Below are 17,334 nucleotides of genomic sequence, written 5' to 3'. Positions count from 1 at the left end.
CATTAAACAGGGGGGAAATTTTACCTTGGCCCAGTTGGCACTTACTTTTGTCAATTGTCTCTCCAGCCTGATCTGGAATGGATTTGTATGTTCAGGAGAAGGTAAACTAGGCCCCTATACAGAGAAATGTTTTCATTCTTTAGATGTCAAGGAAGGCTTAAATTTCATTTGGATGGAACAAAATTCTTTAGGCAAATTAAAGCTCTGCTTGTTTGTTATACAGGTTCCATTCAGGGCAAGAAAGAATGAAAGGCTACCCATACACTCTGATTAAGAGACAGTATAGGGCAGCCCTTTGGGAGTGCTGGAGAACAGTTACATACACACATTAAGGGTCACTTATTAGACAGAGCCATGACTGAGTACAGAGATTCCCAAACTGTGGCCAGTGGATCAGTGGTGGTCCCAAAAGCACTTGCTAATCACCGGTACATCATCATATGATGCTCTTCTCCTTGTTTCCAATTGCTAAATTGCATTAAAAGAAGAAGAAAAAATAGTTGTACTTTCCTGATGTTACTTATAATGTAAGCATTTGCAGGAGTTACCAGGGGGATGTCAAGTGATTATGGATGGGTGGGAAGGTGGTTTATGCAATTATGAATTGGAGGGTAGGTGTTCCATATGCATATCTAGTTTTGAGATATAGGCCACTATGGAAATATTTGAGAACCCCCATTTAGTGCTTTGAGCACAAGACTAGGAAGCAAGAATACTTGCATTTTGATACTGTCTCTGAGAATGACATGTCCAAGGCCACAGAGGGAGTCACTTTACTTCAGTTTCCTCACCTTTAAAATGGGAATAATCCTATTTGCCTACTTTTCAGGAATTACTGAGGATTAATTAATATGTGTAAAATACATTGAAGATAAATTGTTCTGTCCTATGGAAGTGTTGTATATTATTATTCATCAAGGGGAATAGTTGTCTTATAGGCAGAGGTTACATCTATCTAGTGGGCACTTGAATATCTGCTTCATATGTCTAAGGATTGTTCTATGCTTCAAAATTAGATTGACCAGGCTATGTTGTTCAGAGCTGTGAAAAATTTCACACTCTGAGCATCATAATTAGGTTGATCTGTAGATGTGGCTAGTTCCATCAACCTAGCTACCACCTCTCAGAAAGAGTAATCCCTTCCACCAGTGTAGGAAGCTTTGTCACTGTAGCCACTGTCGTGTAGTTCCATTATAGCTTGGACTTGCTCTCCACTTGTTGAAGTGTCTTTTGGGAAATAAAGTATCAAATAAAACCCACCTATTGGCCAGATTTCTTTGCTGGTCCAGGTACTAGGTCATCCACTGGTATAAATCCATGTAGCTCCATTGACTTCAGTGGAGGTATTCTGATGTTCACTAGCTAGTGATCTGGCCCTATGGGCACAGTTCCACTAACTTCAGTGCAGTTTTTCCCCTTTACACCAGCAGAGAAAGTGGCTTACATTTTTACTGCTAGCTTTGTAATTTAAGAGCAAAGTATCCAGAGGGGTAAAAAAGGGTGGTCTACTTTTAATTCTGCTTATCAACTTCATCTTCCCTGACCCCTCCCATACTTGTTGTTTAAATTCATATGTTGAAATTAGTGTGTAATTGCATCCGATGAAGTGAGCTGTAGCTCACGAAAGCTTATGCTCAAATAAATTGGTTAGTCTCTAAGGTGCCACAAGTCCTCCTTTTCTTTTTGTGTAAAAAAAGTTGTTTAAGACGTTTCTCACTGATCTGAAGGGACTGGAGCATTGTCTTATATTATCTTATTATTGTCTTTTTGTCTCCATCTAAATTGGTTGGACATTTAGAATAAGCGGTCTGTAGGATGAGGATACATTAGTGCACATACCATATTATTGTTGCTGGTCCATAGAAATATAGAAATAATTGCCAGTGAATAATTTATTAGACAAATTTCTCCTCTTTTTCTGTTATGTGACTATTCTATGAGCAACTAACATAATATTTATTATCAATTATTTGGCTAATAATTTTTGCAAATAATTATTGGTCTGCAGATTGTTGGCAAGCAAATCATTGCTGATAATCAAAATCTGAAATACACAGGTTAATTTTGATTGGACGCATATGTCACAAGTATTTTTTCTGTTCTCTGTTGGCTAAGCATAACCTGTTTTCTGGTGTAAATGTTTACGTTTAAGAATTCAGAAAACATTTTCTGCCAATATTCTTCAAAATTTGCTTAATATGTGGTGTTTCCACAAACTTTCTTGCCAGTAAGTAAATGCAGTCACTGGAATGGTTGTTTAAAAAGAACACAAAGAGAAATAAATCAATTCATAGAAAACTTATTTAAAAATGTGAACAAACATTCCGAGACCTCTCTTATTTTTCCTCCTCCACTAATTGCCCAGTTCTTCTTTCAGAATAAAACAGTGGTTAACTCTGATTGCATACAGGGAAACAACACCAGGATCCTGCTGATTCTCTTCACATTTCCTGGATATGTAATTTCATGCATAGAGAAGAAAAATTGCGTGAAATGTTGTATGTGATATTGTCAGTCAGCAGGAAACCTGAAAAGAGATATCAAGATTAGGCTGTGAAAACTGACAGTATTGGAGCAGTACATTTTTATATGATAGATAGAGCTGTAGGGCGCAGGTCATTCCAGCCTTCAAGGGGCAAACTTTGTGTTACTGATATCCCCAGGGCTGCAAAGTCTAAGTACTGAGCTTTGAAAGCTGACAGGCAATTTGCTAATGCAGCTTTCTGACAACAAGAGGAGGGAGCATAAATTTTAGGGTCACAATGCAAAATGCAATATATCTTTAACTGATCTCTCTCTATATATTATGTAAACATATTGTATTTTGAATTGTGAATCCATAAAACTTATAAAATACAATAAAACTGAGGGGGTTTTGTATAAACGTCAAAGGCCTTAATGTGATTCTAAATCAGAAAGTTTGATTAGTAAAAACCAATACTGCCATAAATATCAAATTTATGTTTGATCAAATATTGCTATGTGAATTTTTTAAACAGACAGTATTTTAGATTGCTACTTTTATGAGTCAGTTTGTGTGTCTTGGAAACTAGTTAGTAGGAAATTAATAGAAGTAAATAGAAACTATCACTTAAACAAATTTTTCATAATTTCTTTCTAATTTAGTGAGCGAAGTTTAGGTACTTGAGTAGTCCTATTGTAGTATTTATTTCCTTTGCTGTTACTATCTGTGATTTTACAAGTATTTTTCCCCTTTGGGGCCCAGCTTCCCCTTCCTTGTCTAGACCCTACACTGAACCTTCCATTCTATCCTTATAACATCAAGATCTGTCTTCATGGGGATGGTTGTGTTGCCTCAAAATTAGAGTTTTGATTAATCTGAAATTTTTTTTTAATTTTCCATCATGGAGAATTTCAACATATTCACATTTCATTCTGATTCCAAACAAAGCCAAATTTTAAAATGTCAAAATCCTTCAAAAAAATTGAATTGTTGCCCACGGTCAGATGTAGAGTCCAATCCAATATTTGTAATACTACCAAAGATGGTGATGTCTTAAGCTTCTTTGATGTCTTGTTCCATAAGTATTCTTATAGTTCTACATTTCCCTTTAATATTTAATCTACACTTACCCTGCTATAGCTCACTACATTTTCTTCAGTACTTAGTGAGACTAGTAGCATAAAATTAATATAATAAGAAGAATGTATCCTTTTAATTATTATCACGTCAATTTACAAATCTGTGTACTATCCTACATCCCCTCCATTTTCTTCTGTCTAACCTGAATAACCCTTGTTCTTTCTATCTCCTCTTAAGTTTTATTTTCCAAATCATTTCTCATTTTTGTTGTTCTTTTGAGTTCTCCCATTAGTGTGTGTGTGTGTGTGTGTGTGTGTTTGTTTAAATGTGGTATTCATAACAGCATGCAGTGCTCCAAATGAGGCTTATGGAGGTAAGTAGAGCAGAATAATTACCTTGTTTCTTTTACACGTAACATTTCTATTAATACAACTCAATACAGAGCATTTGTCTTATTTTGCCATAGTGTTGCATTGTTGGTTCATATTCACTTTATTAGCCATGTAAATCCCCAGATCCCTCTCTGTGGTAGTATGCTATTACTATTTATTATTTGTATTACAGTAGCACCCAAGGGCCAAAATCAAAGTGTTAGACACTGTTCAGATACATAGCATTTCTGCTTAGCCAATATTCTCTAGTTCTGTTCTTATTGTATTTGATTACTGGTTTCTCACAAGAATTATGGTATTTTAAATTTGTATTAATTGAATCTCATATTGATTTTAGCCTATTCTCCAATGTATCAATGTATCATTTTTCAGTCCTCTCTTCCAAAATACATATGTTCACTCCTCTCAGCTTCATACTGTATACAAATTTAGCACGGATGATAAACTCTGGGAGAGGATGCTCATTATTTTTGTAACTGTGGTAACAATAAAAAGAAAAATCTGAATTATTATTATTTATTTATAATGCAGCAGTGTCCAAGAGCCCAGTTAGGATTGTGGTCCCACAAGGCCAAGAGCTATGCAAACACAAAAGATGTGAATACTATGATTTATGGTTAAATCAGGCACAGCATTTGAAAGTTTTTATCTGTACAAACATCCCTCTTTTAGGCTCATGGGATCATGGTCATGATAGATACAACTGCATTTAAATATAGATGTTGCTAGCTGTGTTCTCGCACTGTTTCCCTGAGCAATGAGAAGAGGGTTGTTGTTTTTCTGCGATATGTCCTTAGATAGTCTGTAGCATTGTTTTATAATGTGGACCTTAGACAAAATAATCTTGTTCAACACAAGATAGGGAGAACATGTTAGAACCTTTCCAGCCACATCTCTGTTTAAATGTGATTGTAGCAATCCTGGTTCTGATTCCATGGTTGTCCAGGACACAGAACCTGTAAATCCCTCAAATGGGATAGTCAGTCCCTGCCTGAAATATCACTGTGCTCTTGTTTTCTCATAATGTACCATATGCAAGAAAATCAATGCCACAGGTATTAAATTATATACAGTTTTCGTCCAAAACAAGTCTGGGGCTTGAGTTCAGAGAGTCAGTTCAGAGGCTTTGAAATGTTTTTGTCTGTGTGGCTTTTGACAAATGGCATTAAAATCTACCTGATTTCATTGGCAGTAGCCTGACACCAGGTATGTGAGGTGGCTTTCAATCTCACCCACATAAACATGTTTTGGACTTTCACTCAGTTCTTCTTCTATTGTCTAATGGGTGTGAAAATGTGTATTTTCACCTCTAAAACCTCAAGTTTTAACTTCCTGGATCTAAGGGACGCACAGAGAAAGGCAGTTATCCGGCCTAGCTCACCCTTGTGGGAGGAAGCAAGTGTAATTTGCTATCCTACACCTGTGGAATTAGTACATCTCCCTCCCTAGCAATTTGTACACAGAGAATCAGGGGTTGTGGACAACTTGTTGTGACACTGCACCCACAGCTGGATAGGACTTCCCATGGCCGTGGTTTTTCAGGAATTTGGCCCATTCGTTTTAAGAGTCAGATGAACCAGTGACATATACATACCAGCTAAGTATTGCCAACCTCAAATGTTCAAAAATCATGGACACCGCTCTCCTCACCAAAATAATCAGATTGGCTTAAAATTAATGAATTCATGAGATTTTTTTAAAGATATCTTTTAGGTTGTTTTTATTTGCCTTCTGGTGTTTGAACCTTTAAGGTTTCCCTTCCCAAGTTTTTCTTTGCAACTTTTTCTTTAGAGGAAAGCTGAGATTCTTCCACTACCATAGTATTTAAGTATCTCACAGTCATAAATGTATTTATCCTCACAACACCCATGTGCTAGGGAAGTGATGTGATATCCCCATTTACGGAAAGGGATCTGAGGCACAGCAAGTATGTGGTAGAGTAGGGAACTGATCTTTGGTCCCTGCTTGTACCCTAACCACTGGACCATCCTTCCTCTCATTGTTGAGATTTATACGCCAACACTGATTGTCAGTAACTCACCATTAACACTGAGATATTCAATGTTTCCCCTAAATGGTGGCCAATGTTCTCTCTGAAAAACGAAGTAAAAGGAATTTACTGTATATGAAAAGCCTCAAAACACTGCAGTGAAATATTTGAAATGTTCATTACACTACAAACTATTAAAATGCATGAGCACAGGAACTTTAAGGCCTTCTTCCTGGACTGAAGAAAATCTGAAATTGTTCTAGAAATAATGCACATTTGAAGACATAAGCCTACCTTGAATGATTTGATCAACTACAGTTCACAGAGCTACAAATCTTTTACAACTACTGTTCCAGCATTAGTCTACATTTACATACAGACCGATTATTCAGAAGGTAGTACTCGAAGCAACTAACTTTGCTTATACTTAAACAATTGACCAATAAACTACCCAATTAAAACTATATTAACTAGGATATATTATCCCACTCATTTTCAAGAGTCAACAATCCGAGTACTAGGCGAATAATGATTTAAAATTCAACATACTCTGTAAAACTGGTGGAGTTTTGTTCCTGTCTACCTCCTTCTCAATTCATTCAGTGTGAATGGCAGATTCCTACATAGTGTCAAGTTTCAGATCACCATGGAAACAAACTAGGAGGCAGTTTCATTAATCATTTAGAGCACAAGAAGTCTAGGTCAGTCTGATTGCAGCATATAGAGTATCATCCTAGCGCCACATGGGACTCAGTTGATTTGAATTAAAAAAGATTAAGCTGCCCCTACGACGCCCAGCATCATCAGTTTAAGGTCTCATGTAACAGTGGTCTCTGGAGCCACATGGATTAGGAGACTGAAGCTATGCATTTATTTTTCAGGACTCAGTGAAACATTAGAGGAGTGCAGGTGTCTGAGGGAGAAAAGGACAAAGATCACATATAGTTTTTTTTATACTTGTTGCTGTTCTTTTGAAACTGGAAACAATAACTCAGTTTTATTTCTCCAGTGACAGTTACCACTCTTTCTGGCCATGAAATGGTACATTTGTTACCAAATGTTTACAACGGGGTATGAAATATTTGTGTGAATCTGTGAACCCTAATTTTAGTGCAGAGCTGCAAGTTGCACATAGAAGGGCTTACATGAATGCTGACATTTAAAAAAAAATTATTTTTTTTTGCCTAGTGGGGTAAAAAATGCATCAAATGAGTACAGATGACATTTTAGTTTTACTTGAATGAAGATTTATATCTCCCAGGAAACTGACTTACAGGCAGCAACAAATCAACATGACTATGAAATAGTTGTATATGTGTACCACAAAATAAGCCCCCCTCCAAAGTACTCGCCTTATTTATGGGTCTCTCCAGTACTTCAAAGAACTTCAGTAACTTAGTCCAGACTGTTTTATTGCTTCATGGAACTAAGACATTTCAAGGGAAAAGTTGTAGGTTACAGTATATTAGGAACTCTCTCTCTCTTGGGCGGTTAGGAATCCCTTGATGCTATATGAACTGTTGATCTAAAGCTTATTATAGTCTGACTTCCTACAGTATAATTCTTAAATCTTTTAAGTTTTACAGTTTTGTCTTAAATCCCAAGTGCTAACCCTAACACAGAATTATTTTTCTTAGTTGTGGAATAACATCTGCGATTAGCCATAATTAGGCTTCATTTAAAGACAATTATCTTGATTTGCAAGTGTGGTTTATGATTTCAAATTAATTGTTTATTTGAATTTTTAATAATCTGCTTTACACAGCAGTAACTATTCATAACAGAGGGAAAACAAGACAGGTCTGGATTGAAGTATCCTCACAATCTCCTTAGAACTGCTAGGATTGTACCTATAAGTACTGGTGTGTCAAAGAACTGCCCTATACCACAGGTATAGCCTCAAGAAGGTGAGATAGTACTTCTGGGAACACACAGACTCAATCAATACATATTTTTGAAGTCCAGTGTATTTCAAGGTGTACCATTTTCAATTATTAGTCCTTCCCAAAATAGAGTAAAAGTGGCTATGCTTAGAGGACAGTTTTAGATTTTCCAAGTACTGTGCAAATTAACTAAATATTCCTATAACATCCTTGTGGGTAGATAAGTAAGCATTATCCTCATTTTCCACAAGGAGAAACTGATACACAGTGAGCTTAAGTGAATTTCCTTGAGGCCACAAAGACAGAACCTGGATTAGCATTCAGGAGCTCCTGTCTTCTTGCTCAGTGCTCAGATCACGAGGCTCAACTGACACCTTTTTGTCCAATGCCCTTGATGGGATGGACAATGCAGGAATAAAAATACACATGGAAAACCATGAAGGGTTGCACAAAACAATCTGTATTGGTTAATATTTATTTATTGAAACCTTGTTGATCTGCATGCAGAATAAGAAAACATGGTTCTTGCCCCAAGAACTCTTCTTTGGGCAAGGACAAAGCACATGAGGCACAAGTCATGTCTCAGTATTTCAGTGTCAGTAATTCAGAGTTGTGAACACACAAACAGGCAACCCAAGATTTCCAACCAGTGCCAGGATCTAGGTTTGGCTAATGGACTTCTCTCTGCCTCCTTCAACTCTGAGGACTATGCTGCATCTGTCCCGGTCATTTGTTCTCACTAGGTTTGATATTTATGCTCCTTTGTAAGTGCTCTTTCTTTAGGTTCTAGCATAAATGATCCTTTCTCATATACACCTCTCTAGGTCCCCCAGAGCCCGTAATAAGAGTCTGGAATAGGACTTTCTCCTCTTGCCACTCATATTAAGAACAGAATAGGCTTCCTAGGGAAGTCATAATCACAACTGTACTGCCATAGCAACAAAGCTTGCCCCTCAGAGGACAGAAAAGTTTGGCTGCTTTCATCTGGGCCAGGAGCCAGTCTCCAAAGGGAACCTGACCATAGCAGCAGATTGTTATGAGTCATATCTTCAATGTGTAATTTTATAACACTCATATGTTTTTTAATCATCTTTGCAGTCACTTGTGATTTAACTGCTAATCTTCTCCCTAGCACACAGTTTAAGTATATTAGCTATGTGCAAGAAGGTTTACAGGGTGAAGGGAGGGACTCCTCAGGTTTGCACTTGCCCTAGTATCTATCTACTGTACAAATATCTTTCCATAAGGGGTTGGTGAATCTGGGCATTTGCACCTGGCCAGTCTGCAGCCTCCTTGTATGCTAGGGAAGAAGGATCTCTTGTGCTGTGCTGTGTGTAGGTGGTGAATGAATGAAAATTCAGAAATTTTCATGGGCTCCACAAATTATGCTTCCTCCCTACTCCCATGGAATGGCTCTAGTTCTGTTGAGTGCATAGCCTTATGCAGCCAGGTAGATAGGACAGGATTTTCCTCATAAGGACCAGTTAGAAAGTTCAATTGCCTTTTGATTTGTCTTGGCTTCTATTTCCTCTAGATCTTTAGGTTATAGTAAAGGTCATCAGAAGAGTCATTACTGCTTAAAGTGGAGTTCTGTTTTGAAAAGTGAATGTAAAATATTCTTATCAGATCAGCTGGCTGTTTGTGAAACATCTATTGACTTCAGTGGCATAAATATGTTTTTGCTGCCCTTTTATTCCTTTTAGCATTACAGAGCCAATAACCAAGCGGAAATGAGCTGGATTCTATGCCTCTTTGTGAATCATTAACAGAATTGTTTAATAGGCTCCAATTAGTCACATTTGAGCAAAACCACGGATAGTAATATGATTGCACTGGTGCTGCTGAAGCAATAATTTGAAGACAGTGGGGTTCCAGGAATGTCACTGGGACCCTGAATTGTCCTGCATATCCTTTATAAATGGAGATATTGCACAAGGATGGAGCCCAGCCTGACTTTCAGGTTAAGTTTGAAGAGCTTGGAAGTTAGAAAGAAAATAAGTTTCTTTGTAAATGGAACAAATTTGACACAGACATTATTGAGAGGCAATAAATATGCAAATGTCATTTTATAGTGTCATTTCGGAGAGCAGCCATTGTATCTAGTCACATGTCTCTATAATCATATTACATAAGAGGTATGTTATTATACACACTTTATTCATATTACACAAGAGTTAATACAGTTGATATAGAGACAACACATTTCAAATCTACATGATACACAAAATACTGAAAAGGATGAAATTGGAAGGTCTTAGGTCTTCCAGTGCTCACCACCTCCCAACAAAACATTGCAGTAGTAGGAAATTTTATTGTGAGAAATATGCCCACTTGATCCTATTAGATGAATAGCTAGGAATACATAACAGGACAGGTGTGTAGCAAATATCTCTGTCCCTACATTATTTGGTGCAAGACTCCATCACTTTTTCCATATCTATAATATAGATGTAGGTAGATGTGGGCTGAAATGGATATGTTTTCTACTCAATATAAATTCTAAAAGACTGGGTGCTACATTCTTGGATGCCATCATTCTTTGAACTCCTTCCCCCACAAAGGGGTTTCCATACACAACAGCAGATCTTCAAGCAATACTGACTGGATAGTATCCTTTGCAAGTGGGACTTTCCAGGAATTACATAAAAACATGTCAGCCTCCATTGACTTGGGCTGGCCACAAATAGATCAAGTATTTCAGAAAATCCGTGGGTTCCATCATATCCCTTGTTCGCTATGTTACTACTTTCACGTAACTACTGACCTGAACCAAAATTCCCATCTGAACACCTCTGATGTGCTGGGTACTTCAAATTCAGATCTAAATTCATACTTTGTGATTCAGGCCTAGATCTAGTACCTAGTAATAAGTATTTCTTGTGAATTTGTATTTCATTAGTACTAAGAGTATTTGGATATTTGTCACAAAATGTCTGGAACGTGATGAAAATGAGAGTTGCTGACTCCTTGTTGCTTATAAAATTCCCCAGGCACTTGATATCCTGGTCAAATTCCAACATGGCTAATTATATTGTGCTTCCCTAAAATTCTGCCATACTTTCTCTTCACTTTCTATGTTGAATTGTTGTGCACAATAGAATGTCTATGGGCTGTTTAAAGGCTATCACCTTCCACATCTGAGGTAGCTGTATTTAAGTGATGGTTAAATTAGTTGTCAGCTCATAAAGCTTGCTGGTCACTTTCAAATCATCTTATGAAAACTGCTGTTATTATCACATATGTGGTTTGAGGCTAATCTGCTGCAAAAGATGGGCATAGGGAGTCAAGTCATCAAAGGTATGTTAACACTGCTACCACAGATTGATGGTAATGACCAAATAAACAAAATCCATCATACTTGGTTATCTGTTCTTTTGCCTGAAAAATGTGCAAGTCTGGATTACTATATTTTGACTATGATCTGTTAAAGTCTCTTGTGACAATAAACTAATTCAAGATGTTATAGTAAATCATTCTTATACCGATGAATCCTCTTGAAGACTGCAGGATAATTTTTCTTCCTACCAATTTTATCAGGTATCAACTTGGTGGCTGCACTTCAGTTTATATAGCATCTCAAGACACTTCATAAATGATAGCTTATTAATGGCTTATTATTGCAATAGCATTCAGGCATATGAAATAATGGAAAAACAAATGAGACTACATTTTTGATGGTGAAATGAAAGATTGGGAATGTAAAGGAATATCCCAACTGTTGTAAAATTGGATCTTATGTGTCTTTTGTATATAGCCTATTTTCATGGAAATGATCACACGATGGGTCACAGCAAGGATGTAGCCATCTTGTTTACAAATAAATATTTTCAAAAAAAGAGCACATTCTATGAACTAGCTTGTGTAAATGTGTTCACTGTTTCCCCTATCCCTACATGAGGAATCTCATCTATTTCTTTATCTTGTCTATAGCACCTATCGCCATAGTATCTTAGCTCTGAACCGATATTTTAGATCCACAAAAAGTTGCCCATAGGGACTTTAGAGAGCATTCTGCTCTTCATTTCTGCCAGGTTCCAGTTCTTCTAGGTTGTTCTCTCTCTAAGTGATGTGTACTTTCCTGCTTATGTGCCCATAGTTGCCCTCTAACAGGGGTGCCAGCAGAACCATTCTGAGCATTAGACATGTGCACACATTATAAACATTATATATGAAATGAGTTGTTCTTATTCCAGTTCTAAATCGACAGGTGTTCATATCACAGTTAGCAACCTTCAGAGAAAAGGATAAGGATGTAGAACCTTAAATATCGTCTGTCTCTAAAGAGCTTCTCTGGCACAAGGTGGAGACATATTAATGGGGTAGTGTGAGGTGAGAAAGATGACCGCACTGGATGTTTCCAGTATGTACTGTTCTTTCACTTGGATAAATAAAGCCTATAAGTTTCAGTAATGTCAACAGACCCTATATTAAGTTTACAGCTTAATAAAATGCAAAGACATAGGGTTCTAAATCTCAGTGAAAGCCCATATTCAATCCTATGCCATTACCATCTTTGGGAAATTTGTCTTTTGATGTGTGTCAATATTGATTAATATACATACAGGACAATGGGCCTGTTCAGTTAACTTAGTTTCTTCCCCTGGTCATAGAGGGGCTTAAATGATACAGATACAGAGGTGGATTTGCCATGAAACAAACAGTGCGGTGGCATGGGGCCACCAATGACAGGGGACCCCCAAAATGCACGACAAAGGTCATTTGACAACCTGCCCGAGTCCCAGCCAGCAGCGCAGTAGGGCTCAGGCAGGCAGGCTGCCTGCATTCCGTGGCTGGTGACCCCACACCGCTCCCAGAAGTGGCCAGCTGCTGGCATGTCTGTGTGTGCCCCTGGTGGGAGTGAGGCAGCTCCATCTGCTGCGTGGGGCGGGGGCAGTGCATGGAGATGCTGTCCCAAGGAGTGTGCTGATCACTTTGGGAGCCATGCCGCCCAAGGTAAGCACCAGCGCCCCCGACCCCTGCCACACCACAACCCCCTACCCCAGCCCAGAACCCACAGTCAAACTTCCTCCCAGAGCCTGCATTACTCATCCCCTCCGACACCTCAACCCAACCCCCTGCCCCAGCCCAGAGCCCACACCCAAACCTCCTCCCAGAGCCCACATTCCTCACCCCCTCCCACACCCCAGCCCAGAGCCCACACCCAAACTCCCTCCTAGAGCCCAACCCCGCACTCCCTCCTGCATCCCAACCCCATGCCCCAATTAAGGTACCTCGCTTTATTTTCATTTACTTCCTATTACTTATAATGTAGGAGGAAGATGAAAAAAAAGAATTTAAAAAGGCAGGGGGGGAGATAAGAGAATGTTCTTTTTCTTGGCTGGGTCCCAAAAGGGAGGTGGGGCACAAAAATAAGCTGTGTACAGGGCCCCACTAACTCTAAATCTGCCACTATACAGTGTGACAAAGCTCTGTCCTTGTCTCTGTGGGTCCCACGTTTTCTGGCAGATTTTGCTAGCCTCAGAGGCTCATTGTGACCCTCCACGTAACCCTTCTCTCTCTAGAGACAAGGGTCACAGTCTACTGAGCCATTTTCATCATAAGCTAGCAAGGGAGGTGAGGAGAAGCCAACCTCCCTTGCACAGTCTCTGTTGTCTCCCAGTCTCAGTGATTAATGCGGGGGGGGGGCCAAAAGGGGGGTCCAGGCCCACCCTCTACTCCAGGCTCCAGCCCAGGGACCCTAATAGTATCAGCTATGGCAGCTGACCTTTTAGAAACATGACACGTACAATTCCCTGGCTACTTCCCCACAGCAGCCCCCACTTCCTCAAGCTCCACTTCACCCTTACCTCAGGGCCTCCTTCCTTGTGCCCAATATGGTGTGTACTGCTCAGTCTCTCCAACAGCACAACTTCCTCCCACAGCTCCTGACATCTATACCCACCTGACTAACTGGGAGGCTTTTAACTAGTTTCAGCCAGTCCCTGATTGGCTTCAGGTGTCCCAATCAACCTAGCGTTCTCCCTGCCTTCTGGAAAGTTCTTAATTGGCCCCAGGTGTCTTAATTGACCTGGAGCAGCTGCCATTTAACTTATCCTGGTACCAGGGATTTGTTTAGCTTGGAGCTAATATATCTATCTCCCCTACTTTTCTATAGCCATCTGGCCTTGCCCCGTCACAACAGATATAAATCAAAAGTGTAAACTGTTTATTTTTGGCAGTTTAGAGCAATAGCTCTGGAGCCTTAAAATTAAATCTAACCTACTGGGGAAATTGCACTGAATGACATTGAGTTCCTGTAAAAAAAGACATTCCCTTCCTAAAAGGACAACTGGAATTTTATGACTTCAGGACAGTAATGGGAACAATGAAGTGGGGTCTTCTTGTGCATGGAAGAGTTCTTAGATTGGAGTGATCACTGTGTTGTTATCCCTTATGTATTTATTTATTATATTAATGAATTCAACAGTTTTGCTGGGAAAAGAAAACACTTACTGGGCTTAGTGGGTCTGGATACAGCTTAGACACACAATACACAGAAACATAGGAAATACCTGATCAGACCTAGGTTCCATCTAGTAAGTGCCCTGTCTCCAAGAGTGATCGTTACCAGATGCTTCATAGGAAGGTGCAAGAAACCCTATAAGGTACAATTATGTAATAACCGGCCTATAGGAGAAGTTCCTTCCTAACCTGGGCCCCAACTGGACAAGCTGTTCTGTATGGGCGGAACCCTGCACACACCCAGAGCCCCCTGAAGTATCATTCAGAGCAACTTGCAGGTTTGGAGCCCTGGTAAATTAACAGTTGGTTTGTGCATGAGGGTTCATATCCTCATTTTTTTCATTCTATCTACTATAACTGTGGGTGCTCTTGTTATCCTTATAAATATCTAATCCTTTTTGAATCCCGCTAAGCTTTTGATCATTCCTCAGCTCATCTGGAAAATTGATAATTGTCACAGTTTGACTCCTTGTGAAACATTTATCTCTAGTGAGACACTGTTCCAATTATCACCTGATATTTCCATTGCGTAATGGAAAACATGAATGCATCTGATACTAGACTAATGAGCTTATGAGTAAATTTGGCTGTTTGAAAACATTGTTATAAATAATAATAATAATGCAGTCAATAACTGTAGAAGTTAAGGTACATTGTGCAGTATATTACTAAAAGTTTAAAACAATTGCTTTAAAGAGGATATGTGCATCCATCCAATTCCTAAATTATGGAACAAGAATCAGGGTTTCAAGTGAGACATTTTTAGCAAGAACCTCTATTGTGTAGTGTGGCTGTGGTATTTTTTCCACCTTTATATTATAAAATTTCTTGAGCTAGTGTTCTAGCAAAGCTGAAAATCAATATGGAGCACCCTTTCTATTACTGTATTGCAGATGTCTTACAGGCATGGAAGAGTGGAATATGGATTAGTTTTCAGTTTCATCGTATTATTCTTCTACAGTTTGTGAGTGGCTTGTATAATCAGAAATGTGTTAAAGCAACAGACTACTTAATAATTCTGCATGTGACATAAGACTACACTTGACTATATGAAGTAATTCCAAAGAAATTAAGAGGGAAAATTTAGACTTAGCATTAGGAGAAATTTCCTGACAATAAAGGGAAGTGGTGAGAGAGCTATTGGATAGGATATTTTAAAAAAGGCTGGACAAAACATTAGAAAATATCTTGTAGGTATAACTTTTTCATTGTCATGGAGTGGATGACCTGTCTGGTTTCTGTCATCTCTGTCTTCTATGATTCTTTTATTTACTATTCTTAGTCTGTGAAATGTACTTACCTTGAAGACAAATGCCATTAGACTCTCACTTTAGCTCAAGAAGACATGGTGGGATCTTAAACTGGTGTCCATTGATCACTTCTTTGTCTTTTACTCTATAAAATTCTTTACATTAGAATGTGCTGTGTCTAACCCTGTGCAGATTCATCTGTGTACTTATGATGTGCAGAAATAATTTCATGACGGGTATACTGCAGAATACATCACAGTGATGCATTGTCAGATTTTAACAAAGGTCTCTCTGGATGTTTAGATTCAGATTTGAACTTTCACAGCATTCTGTGTTCAAAGATTTGGGATTTTAGTTTTGCTCTTTAAAAGGGGGCCATCTACGAAGCTTGTAATTTCCCAAAAATGAGGGGTTTTGGTTTGGCTTAGCAGTATTTATTTATTGTATTTTTCTATTTGTTAGTTTAACAGACAGGTTGCCTGTGAAGCTCAGATCTGAGCTTCAAAGTTTGGGAAAGGTTTGGTTCTGAAGTTCTCTTCTGAGGCCCTCTGTGGACAGCAACTGTTCATGCCAACATCTAAAAATGCATTTTGTCATTACTCAACAATATTAATCATCACCATAAAACCAATAAAATCCCTCTCTGATTATTTTAAAGTATAAGCTGGTCACATGCGCTTGGCACTTTCTTGATTTAGATCTTATCTTTTCAGACACCAATCCATTTCCTTTAGTAGCATTATATGCTTTGATATGTTCTAAGGCTCTACTTGGAGATCTGGAACTAGATCCTCAGCTTGTGTGAATCAGCATAGCCAAGGAGCTATGCCAGAATTCAGTGAAGTTATGCTAATCTACACCCAGCTGTTTTGTACCTTTTTGTTCCAGTAAAATTCTGAAGATTCTCAAAAGAAACTGTATTGAAAGCTTCTCATGTCTGGTATGAGCATTGCTATCGTATGCACTGTAAGGTTATTAGAAGATAACATTGTATTGTAATTGAATTCAAGACGGTAAATATCTAAACCAAACTTGAAGTACCTTCTGTTTTGCAAAGACTTGAACTGTAAACAGATTCCAAGGTATTTGCCATTTGAGCATCCTGTTTTTTCTTCCTGCTCATATCTAGAACTTCCAGCCTGAGATGATGCAATCATTTTGCCTTTTCACTTTAAAATACAAATGAATACTGAGTTTAGACATACAAAGTCTTATTCCTTTAAAAACCATTTGCAGCGCTACTGTGCAAATAGGAAGAACTCAGTCTACTGTAATTTAAGTCTCAAGTCTTTAGTACAGTAAAAGTCCCATTGAAGTGAATGGGCCAAACCCTAGGTTACTTTAGCAGATATAGACCCAAAGTAATGTAAAAATGGTGTGTTGGTTGTACAAGGTGTCATATTCATAGATTCATATTCATAGATTCCAAAGCCAAAAGGGAGGAATGTGATCATCTAGTCTGACTTCCTGTATAGCACAGGCCATAGAATGCAGATCTTTTAGAAAAACATCCAATCTTGATTTTAAAATTGTCAGTGATGAAGACTCCACTAGTGATGAAGACTCTTGGTAAATTGTTAATTACTCTCACTGTTAAAAATTTGCACCTTAATTCCAACCTGAATTTGTCTAGCTTCAACTTCCAGTCATTGGATCATGTTATGCCTTACTCTGCTAGATTGAAGAGTCCTTTATTAAATATTTGTTCCCCTGTAGGTACTTATAGACTGTAATCAAGTCACCTCTTAACCTGCTATTTGTTAAGCTAAATAGATTGAACTGCTTGAGTCTATCACTATAAGACATCATTTCT

General features: G+C 38.4%; 1 long non-coding RNA gene across 1 annotated transcript; it reads right to left on the bottom strand.

Annotated features, from left to right (window-relative positions):
* Positions 1 to 2,178: 2,178 nt before the first annotated feature.
* Positions 2,179 to 6,528, bottom strand: LOC311518720. The gene is made up of 3 exons (XR_014711097.1): positions 6,476 to 6,528; positions 5,978 to 6,029; positions 2,179 to 2,527 (listed from the first exon to the last, which is right to left on the bottom strand). It is a non-coding gene; the product is annotated as an uncharacterized lncRNA (long non-coding RNA).
* Between the last annotated feature and the right edge of the window lie 10,806 nt (positions 6,529 to 17,334).

Source organism: Lepidochelys olivacea (genome assembly GCF_965140295.1).
Source record: "Lepidochelys olivacea isolate rLepOli2 genome assembly, chromosome: 3".
Classification (NCBI taxonomy): domain Eukaryota; kingdom Metazoa; phylum Chordata; order Testudines; family Cheloniidae; genus Lepidochelys; species Lepidochelys olivacea.
This window is presented reverse-complemented; position numbering and strand designations above follow the sequence as displayed.